Source organism: Lagenorhynchus albirostris, chromosome 14 (genome assembly GCF_949774975.1).
Source record: "Lagenorhynchus albirostris chromosome 14, mLagAlb1.1, whole genome shotgun sequence".
Taxonomy (NCBI): domain Eukaryota; kingdom Metazoa; phylum Chordata; class Mammalia; order Artiodactyla; family Delphinidae; genus Lagenorhynchus; species Lagenorhynchus albirostris.
In genome coordinates, this window is record NC_083108.1 from 3,680,644 (window position 1) to 3,693,499 (window position 12,856).

Sequence of the window (12,856 nt, forward strand, 5' to 3'; positions counted from 1 at the left end):
TGACAGTCCCTCCTAGAAGGGTGAGACAGGAGCCGAGAATGTGTAGCTTGATAGCCAAGGATGGTGAGGATTTCAGCAAAGGAAGCCTTATGCTCGGGGGTCAGGAGCAAGGGCCTGGAATAAGCGTCAGATGAGCTGCCGCTGCCCCATCCCGGTCATGTGACCACGGGCAAGTCATTTCCCTGGCGAGGCTTACCGAGGGCTTTGTCCTCTCATCTGATACGTGGACATAAGCTAGTGTTGAGCTCATTTAGGGAATTAAATGAGAGAATGCTCCAGTGACAGCGCCTGGAAGGGGAAATCTTGGGTAAATGTTGTCTGTTTGTTACTTGCTTAGCAGAGGACTCACGAAAAATGAGGTCTGCAGAGCGCCCACCACTTGCTCCAATCCAGGACTCTCCTCAGATGCCACAGGAAGGGATCGGGGAGAAAGTAGAGGCCGTCTCTGGGCCGCTAAGGGACAGGGGGTCACCCAGAATTGGCAAGAGCCTGCTTTAGGTCACGCAAGAAATTGCTAACAGAGGTCACCTCCTCAGGGTAGATGCAAGTTGGGAAAAGATTCATTTTTTTTTTAATGTAAACCCTCTTAAACCTTTTTCTTCTGACATTAATAAAAATAACTTCAGAAACAAATTTTTAAAAATTGCTTGAGGGCGTCTTAGAGGCTAATAAAATAAAGCCCCACCTTCCAGAGAGTTGATGGGCTTGTTGGGAGGTACCAGCGTCCCCTTGGCCCTGGTCTGGAGCCTTCCCCTCACCTCACCGGGCAGACATACGAGGCGTAGGAGGCGAGGCCCCAGTGGACGTCTGGAAGGCCCGGCCCCTAAAACTTAGGGAAACAGCCTATTATTTTCCATTTTAACTCCTTTTTGATTGTCTGTTTTATTTTAAGAACTCAAAGAGCCAGACTTTCTGATTCTAGGCCACACAGCATGTGGGAACAAAAATTATTATCAGAGTGAAACATCTACTACGTGCTGGGAACGTTCTGCAGTGCAGGTCCCGGCCTCTGGGCGCCTCGCTCGATGTGGCGGGCGGCGTGGGTGAGGTGGCTGGCATGTCCCGGCCTCCTCCGCCAGGTTCCTCTTCCTCAGGTCTACAACCAATAACATAATATCACCTCTGACCCAATCAATAACCGGATGCAATGCCACTAATCTGTGAAAGACTAAACCGACTCCATTATTTCGCTTCCCTTCTTCCCTTTGTGTAAAGTAGAACTTGCAAATCGAACTGCACTCAACACATAATATAGAAGACATGAAATTGGCCTTAAGCCACATTTCGTTTGGGGCCTTGAAGTCTTTATGAAAAATTAGGCAAAAGCACAAAAGCCTCACAAAGACTGTGGAGAGAGGGAGCGCGGGGCAAAGGGCCAGGGATGCCCTGCGCCTGAAAGGTCACATCACCGGGAAACAGTGGCCGCGAAGCAGCTTCGGGGCCCATATGAACTCGCCCGTGGTCGCGGGCTTTTGGAGCTTGGTGAGACCACCCGAGGGACGTGGTGACACCACCCGAGGGACGTGGTGACACCCGCAATTCACTCGCGGCTCCAGAAACAAGAGGGGAGGGTCGACCGTGAGCCAGACAGAGGACGTGATGGATAGATCGGTCAGGGAGACTCAGGACAGGCAGGAAAGAAGACTCATCAAAACACGTGTAATTGACAATGGTATCTGTGGGTTAATAGTTCTCTGTTGGATATTGAGAAGCAAAGTCTGGGAAGCCAAAGTGAATTGCTGCGTTTGGGTGAGCTCTGTTCTGGATAGAATCGCCCTGAATTATGTAGGGAATTTGGGTCATTGTGGATGGTGTGTACTGATGCTTTCATTTTCAAGGTATCTCGAAATGTATTAGAAACCTCTGCCTTTACACAACCCAAGGAAAAGGGAAGAATTCCAGAAGCCCAACACTCTACAGAGCAGTTGGCTGGTATGTGTGTGTCTGTGTCTGTGTATCTGTGTGTCAGAGAGAGAGAATCTATTTCTTTACAGTGAGAACTTCCACTTTCAAACAGTATTCTGCATACTGCACAAAGCACAGGCATAGAGGGATAGCATTCACCGCTCTATATTAGCTGGAAGATTGCTAATAGGTTGATTGCTAATCAACCTAAAGGGAGGAATGATGGTACCAGGGCGAGGTTTAATAACACAAGATACTGCTGTTACATGGCTTTTGCAGAGAGATGGAGAGCCGTAGGTAGTGACTACACCCTATCAGCAAAGTGTTCACTATCTTCGGATTCCAGGAAGAAAAATTGAAGAATTATGCAGACATACTGGTGGGTGGCCAGGTTTAGAAAAACATGTAGCTGCTTCTCAGTGCCCTTATTGCCCATAAAAGAACATTTCACATGGTCAACCCCTCAAATTTATGTGGACCCTAAGGGGTAAATCTCCAGTGCTGTGAATGGGGACACACTCACACAATTCTTATTATTGTTAATAGAAATTGCGTGTTAACTTCTCACTTAGTGCCCCTGGTTGAGGATAAATTGTGTGTGTGTGTGTGTGTGTGTGTGTGTGTGTGTGTATAAACCCTAAATATCCCTAAATCTCCCATCCCCAGCAATGGCCCCATAGAAGAAAATTATTGCATGTAAACCTACCTCTATTTCTTAAGTAGTCCTTCCATAATTCTTTTCCCCACTGATGCTTTTTAGATCAATCTTTTAAAAGAATAATTTGGAAAAGAATGAAAACAAGGTCAGGCTATAGCAGCTGTCATGTAGGAAAGAGGACGTGTGTTTGTCTCCTCCAAATGAGAGTGAGGTTTTCTAATACCCGCTGATATCGTGTTCACTTTTTAAATCTTGGAAGAACCTATAGCAGAAGAACTAGGAGGCCAGACAGAAAGGGGGGACCAACAAGGACGCTAAGAAAGCAAGGAGTGACTTCCCCGGCTGTCCAGTGGTTAAGACTTCGCCTTCCAATGCAGGGGGTGTGGGTTCGATCCCTGGCCTGGGAACTAAGATCCCGTATGCCTCGCGGCCAAAACACCAAAACATAAAACAGAAGCACTATTGTAACAAATTCAATAAAGACTTTAAAATTGGTCCACATCAAAAAACAAAACAAACAAAATATCTTTAAAAAAAAAGAAAGCAAGGAAAACAAGAGCCAAGTGAAGAAAACGTATCAAGAAAATGGGAACCAGCCACAGTGCCAGGCCCTTTGGGGCTGAATCAGAGACAGAAACGTGGAAATGTGAGCCCCTCCACTCCCCTCACTCCCCAAAACGTAACACCAGAAAATAAACAATGCACAAAAAGAGAAAGGCAATCCTACTATGTCATGCAGTTCAACTCTAAGTAATATTTTAAAAGTCATAGTAACGTAAAAATGGACTATTGATCTAAGCAAACAGATAGTTTTACTGGAGGATGATGGGAAGGACGTATGGGTATTGCGGGAGGTGCAGGGAGGTGTGGTAATGTAGCAACCTTGCTTTATCCAGAGCACATAGTATCTAGACCTTCAAATAAAACCATCAGCCTCTGGATGAAGAGACTGGAAAGGTGATTTAGGAACAGGTTTTTTCCCATAAGAAGCCCTATAGAAGTATATGTTTTTAAAAATAAAGTATATGTATCACGTTAATAAAAAATAAAATGAAAACATTCAGGAGGGAGCCATGTATCTGAGTGGGCTTGAAAAATGACAGGGACTCTGCAAGGCCTGGTCCTGCAGCCAGAGATTGCCCTGGAACCTTCAGTGTCTAGACAGCAGCTGAAGCAATTCACGTTTGGTCTGCCTTAGAGGCATTTTTCCGTAACACGACTTCATTACGGAAGTTAGGGTAAGCGCGTTTGTCATAGATTTCAGGTAATCTCAGGATTGCTGGAGAAGGGAATGTTCCACCTGCAATATTCCATAAAATGATGGGGGAAATCCATGTTTGCCCTGATTCGAGAGTTCTGCTAGTACTTTCCCTTGAATTTACATGACACTTTTCTTTCAAAGTATTCAAAGCATTTCTACAGATTCCGTTGCATTAATTGTCACAACATCTCGAACAGGCTGCCTTCCAGGCTCACGGATGGGGAAGGCTGCAGCTAAAACACAGAAAAATTCAGTCACCAGACCTAGAAGGAAGACAAGGATACTCGATTTCTCATGCAGCAGTGCGTCTTCAGGGACAGGAATAAAATGCAATCCACTGACATTTTTTTTAGCAGCCTGACCATTACTTTCTTACGTTGAACATGGATGAAAATGGATGAATAGTTTTCTTACAGACTTTAGGAAGACAAATTATAAACTAATTTTATGGTTGGGGGAAAAATACTTTTGAAGTAAAGTTGTCCAAGCTAGTTCTATGGATTATTTATCTGGAAATGTTAATAGGTCCAGAAAAAAAAAGAAGAATGATAATCCAAAAATTGGGGGCTAGCCAAAACAACCTTGAAAAAGAACTACAAGAGTTGCACTCATACTTCCTGACTTCAAAACTTACTACAGAGCTACAGTCATCAGAACAGGCATAAGGCACAAGGACAGACTAAAGACCAATTGAACAGAATAAACAGCCCAGAAATGAACCCTTGCATGTATGGTCAGATGATTTTCGAAGGACACTTAGATCATTCAGTGAGGAAAGGACAGTCATTCAACAAATGTGGAGACAACTGGGCATCTACATGCAAAAGAATATAGTTAGACCCTTACCTTATACGATATACAAAGATTAACTCAAGATGGATCAAAGATCTAACCAGAAGAGCTAAAACTATAAAACGCTTAAAAGAAGACAGACAGGAAAATCTTGATGACGTTGGGTTTGGCAACGATTCTTGGTTAGGACACCACAAACATAGGCAACAAAAAGAAAAGATAAACTGTGCTTCTTCAAAATTACAAACTTCTGTGCAGCAACGGCTACTATCAAGAGAGTAAAAAGACAACTCACAGAATGGGAGAACATATTTTCAAATCTTCTATTTGATAAGGAATTAATATCCAAAATACATAAAGAATTCCTACAACTTAACAACAACAAAAAACCCACAAACAGCCCGATCAAAAAATGGGCAAAGGACATGAATAGACATTCCTCCAAAGAAGATATACAAATGTCCAACAAGCACGTGAAAAGATGCTCAACATCACTGGTCATCAGGGAAATGCAAATGAATACAAGGCGATACCTCTTCACATCCACCAGGATGGCTATTATCAAAAATAATGGAAAGGGCTTCCCTGGTGGCGCAGTGGTTGAGAGTCCGCCTGCCGATGCAGGGGACACGGGTTCGTGCCCCGGTCCGGGAAGATCCTGCATGCCGCGGAGCGGCTGGGCCCGTGAGCCACGGCCGCTGAGCCTGCGCTTCCGGAGCCTGTGCTCCGCAACGGGAGAGGCCGCAACAGTGAGAGGCCCGCATACCGCAAAAAAAAAAAAAAAAGGAAAATAACAAGTGCTGGCAAGAATGTGGAGAAACTGGAATTCTTGTGTGTTTCTGGGGGGAGTGTGAGATAGCACAGCTGCTACGGAAAACGGTTCGGTGTTTCCTCAGAAAGTTAAACGTGGAATTGCCATGCGATCCAGCAATTCTATCAACACTTCTGGGTATACACACAAAAGAACTGAGAGCAGGGATTCAAGCAGATACTTATTCATCCATGTTCACAGCAGTGCTATTCACAATAGTAAAAGGTGGAAACAACACAAGTATCCAATGACGGATGAATGCATAAACAAAGCACGGTCTATCCATACGATGGAATGTTATTCATCCTTTAAAAGGAAGGAAGTTCTCACTACTATATATAAAATAGATAAGCAACAAGGATCTACTGGATAGCACAGGGAACTATATTCAAAGTCTTATAATAAGCTATAATGGAAAAGCATATATCTATATAGTTATAGATATAGATGATATAGATACAGATATAGATGTAGATAGATAGTAGATATTGAATCACTTTGCTGTAGACCTGAAGCTAACACAACAATGTAAATCAACTATACTTCAAGTTTTAAAAATGGTTTAAAAAAAGGAAGGGAATTCTGACACATCCACAATATGAATGAACCTTGAAGACATTATGGTAAGTGAGAGAAGCCAGACGCAGAAGGACAAAAACCGTATGATCCCACGCACATGAGCTACCTAGAGTAGGCAACTTCACAGACAGAAGGTGGAATCCATGGCGTTAGGAGCTGAGCGGGGAGGGGAAATGGGGGTGGTTGTTTAATGGGGACAGAGTTTCATTTTGGGATGATGAAAAAGTTCTGGAAGGAGGTAGTGGTGACGGTTGTACAACCAGGAGAATGTATTTAATGCCCTGACCTGTACATTTAAAAATGGTTAAAATTGTACATTTTATATGATATTTACCAATAAATATTATAAAAATAGAAAAAAAATTTTTGGCGAAGCACTATCACCATATTCACTCTTGGAAGTTCACAGCACACACTAAAGACTCGAAGAATCTCGCCAGGAAGAAGTGGATTCAGCTGTGTTTAGCCCAGTGTTTTTCAAAGATGCCAGTATATTAGGGCAGCGTTTTTGAGGTGGAACGAAACGTTTGCATATAAAGATGACTCTGAAGATCCCAAGAGAAGACAGGAAGGAGAGCTTGGATAGGGGAGAAAAACAGAAGCGCCCTTCTTCCCCTAAAGAAGCCATCTTCCCCTATTTTTTTTCCTGGTTGATAACAAGTGGTAGAGGATTGAGGCCGCGATCCATGGAACAGAAGACATGCCTGGCCCGTGTCAGGGTCACAGAGGACGCGCAGCCAAGCAGAAGCCTATTTCGGGGGCGTCGGAGGAGGGTCTGTGCAGCCTTGGGAATCCAGCACATCTCGGGGAGGTGCCCCATCTTCAGGGCCTAGATTCCCTGGAGGACCAGTCATCTCCCAGCAGCCTCCAGCCCAGATCTGAAGGTGCGGTTGGTTGGTCAGTGTCTGGGAAGGGGGTGGAGGCGAGCTCCCTGACTTCCTGCACCTGAGTCTTGGGGTGAATTGTCTTCTTTGCTCACCACGCCCCAGTCCAGCTACGTTAGAAACGGTCCTAATGCAGTCACGACACCACGCGTTCTTTCCAGTCAGCGGTGGGAGTTCCAGAAATGGGGAAATGACAAGGGAAGACACCTGCGGTTGTGCAGCAGGACTTCCAGGCCAGACACCCCGCCAGGGCTTGGCCCACTTAGCGGGGACCCTGACAGAAGAGCCACCAGAAGCCGTGGCAGCCCCCCTGCGCTCTTTTGTGTTCTGTTGCATCTCTCACCTCCAGTGGGCCCGTCAGGTGGACCCTCCTCCCAGGCGTGTCTACACTGGACCCTAATGACACTGAATAGGACACACAGAGAGGCCTTTAGGGCTGGGCCTTCCAGAACCCTGGGAGTACCGAGCATGATGGGTACATCCTCACAGGCACTGCTGAGCCCTCTCCAGGTGTGTTTACAGCAAAAACACCTCCCCATTCCCCCCTCCCCCCGCCACAGCTCATCCCTTCCTTCTCTCCTGCCCCCTCCCCTCCCTCCCAAACCCAGCGCCTGGAAAGGGCCTTTGTCCCCAGAGGGTGGGACATTTATTCCTCCCGTGGAGCTCTCCAAAGAGGCCCTTTTCCAATAGCAAAACCTGCTGGAAACAAACTCAGTCCAAGGGTCAATTACGGGCTTGTTTTCATATTTATGGCCTGAATCCTTTCCCCCTAATGATACCTACAGGACAGGCTAATCAAAACAGCAACCACTGAGCAGGGAGCCAGGAGGAAGATTGTGCTCTGAGATTCTCTTCTCTCACACAGAACGGGTCCACCCTGGACACACTCCTCTACCTCCGTCTCTCCCCAAATGAACACTCTTTAAAATATCTCGACAAAAATCAGTGTTTTAACAAAGGGAAGCTTCTTGTTCCCAATTCTGCACTGGCAGAAATAGTAACACTGAACAAACACCTCCCTCCAGCTTAGGGCGTCAGCTGCTGGGCCTGCAGGATCCCGGGTCACCTCATCCTCCCCGTAGCTCAGCCTCTTCTCCAGCTGTTTCCAGACATTGGATACAGGTTGGGGCTTGCTCACCTGAGCTCGGCAGCGAACGTCAGCCAGGTGAGCTCGGGTGATGGCCATTTCAGCGGTCGAGTCTGCATGGAAGCTTCAGGATCTCATCATCAGGGCACACACCGCGGACGCCGCTAAAACACTCATGTGATACAACTGCATGGTATTCGCCAAATTTTTGATGACTAACCGATATCAGATTTAACGATCTCGCATTTATTGGACTAAAATGTCATTATCTTGTAATTATAAATGCTCTGTGAGCCAACAGTTACCAGCACGGAAGATGCATCTCTTTTGTAAGATATTTTCAAGCCACGAACTAGAAGAATTTCGGAGTGTTTTTGGCCAAATACATGCAAATTCACTGTCTATCTAAAGCTTATTTTAAAACCACATTACTCCCCCCTCATCAAATCCTTGTAGCCAGCGGGGTCCTTTCTCACGCTGGGGGTCAGCACTCCATCCTTAGGAGTCAGCACGGGGAAGTCACTTCTTTCTTGATTCTGACCTTCAAGCTTTAACTGCGGCCCGAGGAGAGCACTCCCTGTGCCTCCTGACCTGACCTGAGCCCATCTCACAGGAGATGAAACTTCTAGAAACAGTACTTTCGCTGCAGATTGCCAACGATGTCAACACAGAGGGCGAACTCGGAGACACGAGGCCTTGTTTTTGCAAAGAATTAGAGCTCTTCTTTACTGAGAACTTCCCCTGGGCCAGACTCGATGCCAAGCACCCCGTGGATATCTTCTCATTTCATCGTCACGTCGGCGCTAAGAGGAAGGACACGCTGTTGTCAGCCTCAGATTTCAGACAGGGAAACTGAGTCAAGCGGCCACCCTTTTGGATGAATGGGATCTCACACGGGGCTGGCCTGACTCTGGAGCCGACCCCCGTCTGTCATCCTGGCTGCCCTCCAAGACCAGCCACAATGACCACTCCACGGGGCCCCAGGGCAGCACAAGCCCACTTAGCACTGCCCCCAGTTCTGGACCTTTCAGAACCGGACTGAGGAAGAGGAACACAGGCCGTGCCAGGAGGGCCGTTAGATGTACCCACCAGAAGCCTAAAGAGGAGATGGGGTGATGGTGCCCGCGAGGGGGCCCCACCTGGCCACGGCCAGCTCACCCGTGAGCAGCCCAGCACTGGCAGACAGCTCACCCAGGCTCCACTGTCCAGGGTCCCACCCAAGCCCACCACCCAAGAAACGCCCCACGTGGCACAATCGCACAAGCTGCGGCACAATCCGTGGTCGCTGTGTCCTGGGGGTTTGCAGTTTAGCTGGGGAAGAGACCACTGCTGCAAAGGAAGAGAAATGGGATGACGACCCTGGGGAAGAGAGGCGTGGCTTTACAGACGCCCAGAGCAGAGCAGCTGACTGTGGGTGTGGATGGAGAATTCAGGGAGGATTTCCAGAGAAAGCAACGCTCAAGCTGAGCTGTGGGGACTCACAGAAGAGCGGGGAGAGGAGGCACTGGCGCAGAGACAATGGACCACGTTTCAGAGCTGAAATCAGCTGGATGTCTGGACCCGAGAACAGAAGGGAGGGGGGCTGCAGCTCAGCAAGAAAGGAGATCAAGTGGTCAGCCCACATCCCGTGAGCCACATGAGGGTATTTGGACTTGACCTTTTACACCGGAGGCACTTGACCTCAGGCTCAGGTGCGACGCGGATGCCCTGGGTGATTGCTTCCCCTGGAATGTGGGCAGGGCCTGGGACTGGTCGGATGTCACTGCCATGATCAGCTTACCTTATACGGCAAAGGGAAGGGATGTGAGAGGTGGTGAAGGTTCCTGGTCAGGTGACTTTGAGTTCATCAAAACGGAGATGATCCCCGGTGGGCCTGGCCTAATCAGGTGTCTCATAAAAGAGACCTGAAGCGACAGAGGTGCTGTCCCACTGGCTGGAAGGAACAAGTGGCTGTATTGTGGAGGGGCCACTCGGCAGAGACAGTGGGCAGACTTTTGGTGGCTGGGGACATCAGTCCTGCAAGTGAGGGACTGAATTTTGCCAACAACCAGAGTTTAGAAGAGCTCGATCCCCAGATGAGACCTCAGCCAACCTTGATTTCAGCCCAGTGAGATGCTGAGAAGAGGATCCAGGTGTGCTGTTTATAGCCACTATGTTTGCAGTGATTTGCTACACACCCACGGGAAACGAATACATGAGGCCAGCAAGAAAAATAAAGAAGCAGAGAATGTCTATTGACATCACTGTAAGTGAAACTGGGCCCTAGACCCTTGACTGTCACGCCAGGGATGCTTCGAACGTTGTGGATGAGGCTTGATGGACCTAAAAGAACAATAAATTAAATCAAGCTAAGCTAAGCTAAGCAATGATTCGAACAGCTGAAAATACCTAAATGCAGATAACCGATAGAGTGGTGAGGGTGAGCTGAAACAGACAATTGGTCTGAAGGAAGGTATCAAAACTGAACCAAACGATGTACGTTTCCGGAACATAAACTAAATACCAAAATCATCCAAATACCAAAAACAAATCATCAAAGTGGCGGTGGTACATGACCATGGGATCTCGCTCATCCAGATCCTGGGTCTCGCTGAAGCCCCTTTGATTCAACGCAGCAGAACGAAGCGGTGAGTCCTCCCAGCCTGGAGATCACCTGCCGCTACTGGCTACATCTTCCAAACCCAAGGGGAAGACGTAGGCGTCCTCTCCCCGACCCTTATTCCAACCCAAGGAGAGGAGTTTGGGTCTGGGTTAGGACCTCATATAACAACTGGGTTTCAGCAGGACTTCTGTCAAGCGGAGGAAAGAGACGCCAGCTCCTGGTCCCCTGGGAAGTGCCTATTCTCTGGAAAGTTCAGACCCCAACCCCCAGGAAACCAAGCAGGAACCCCATGGGGCTCATGGCAAAGGGTAGGGGCTTTCCACCTGCTTCTATTAAGCACCCCAAAGTCCTCCGACTCTGCCCCACGCACAACACGCCATAGTCCACCTGGGGCCCAGTGAGGTCCACGGTCCACACGGTAACAAACATTGCTCATCGACCAAGCAACCCGTCTGCACATCTCCCCTGGAAACCTGCATCGCGAGCAGGACACGGCCACGCTGCATCCCGACCACACGTCTACCTGGTTCAACTGTGAACAACCAAACCAAACCTTCCACAACTTACCTCCTTCTCGTCCGGACCCCTTTCTCTCTCTCCAGCTCAGACTTTACTGACGCTCACATCTTAGAGGTTGCAACAATCAGATTTTAATCGAGCCAGTTTGGCGGTAACGGAGGAGGGTGCCCTTGGAGCCGTGACACCTCCGTGAGGTTTTACTCTCCTCACGATGCAGACACGTGATTAATCTCACCAACCTACCAGTGCATTTGTCTGTCTGCCACTTTAAAAGAGGTGCTTGAAAAAGTCTTGATATTTTTGTGAATGAGAGACGATGCCTGTCTAATAAGATATATTTGTAATTGATGGAGCAAATCTAACGCCAATAATAACATTGATCCCAGGGTGAGGCACATTCCGTGTGCTGTTATAACTTTGATGAAAAAGAAACTGAGGTTCATGAAATAGTCTGATCTCCAGCCTCCGAATCCGTGCTCTTTCCACAGTAGCATGAAGCCAGCAAATTCCTGACCAGTGATGGATCGATGTGCACTTGGGGAGGCCAGCCAGTGCCTGGAACAACCTCGTTATATCCTTGTCCACATTTTTGTACAGAACTTAGGTGAGGATATTGGTGTCAGGCTGATCACAGTTACAGAGGATACCAAGCTGGGACCAAGCTCCAGCGTTTCCAAATAAAACAACAAACCAAATCTAAGTGTCAAGCTGAGAACTTAGGTCTGAAAACTCAACGACGTGAGTATAAATGCTCCAGATGTGGTCCCACAGCTTCACGCACGCACAAGATTCGGGCGTTTTTATTGAGATCCCGACACACGTCAAGAGTGCTGCCATGTGGCTGTCAGCAAACCGACTGGAACACAAGGATGGTCCTGTCTTGTATCCTGTTAGGATCCTCTGGAGGTCCAGGTTGATGCCAACATGGGGAAAGGCCAGGCCCCGCAGCCCACTGCCATTCAAAATGAAACCCTGCTTCCCAAACCCATCACGGAGCAGAAATGAACACGGCAGAGGGTCTGCCATTGCACAAAGGAGTGACTGCACGGCAGCGTTTTAAGCCTCAAGCCAGGATTTTTCTCTTTAGCAGTGCAGCCTTCAAACAGCAGCCTTGAAACTGCACCTGTGTGATAAGACCTGAAAGAAGGTGGATGGCATGGTGTGAAATGATCTGATAGCACGGGAAATTGCTGTTAGGAGGCTTTGGCACTTGAAAAACAACGCATCTTATTCCTATTGGCTTCAGCCTGCGTCTTCCCCAAGATCATCCTGCCATGCTCCTGTCTGGAAACCTTCAGTATTAGAGCTGAGTGCAGCCTACGTTCTAACATCTTCCCCTTTCCCTACGGACGGACGGAGGACACAGTGAGGGGCTCCAGCCAACTTGGGTATTATTTGGCTGTACACTTTTCACTTTGCTTTCTACTCTAATGTCAAAATAAAGGACTGCATTTACGTGCATATACACACACACGTGCAAGAAAGAACGGGGTCCTGGTGGTTAAGGATTCTAACTGGCAAAGTTCTGTTTGGGTGAAACTTACGGAAAACACATGGCAACTGGTGTAACTTAAAGTTCGATACCTATTGAATCATTTTCCCTCAACTCTGGCTTTTCTTCTGGAAGATTCTGTGGGGATTTTGAGGGTTGTTGTCAGCGTTTTAAAGATCTAAGCGCTGGGAAGAGTAACGTTCCTCTCGGGTGGATGGGCTGTGACGTGTGTTCACGGGCTCCTGGTCAGCACATGTCGCTCTCCC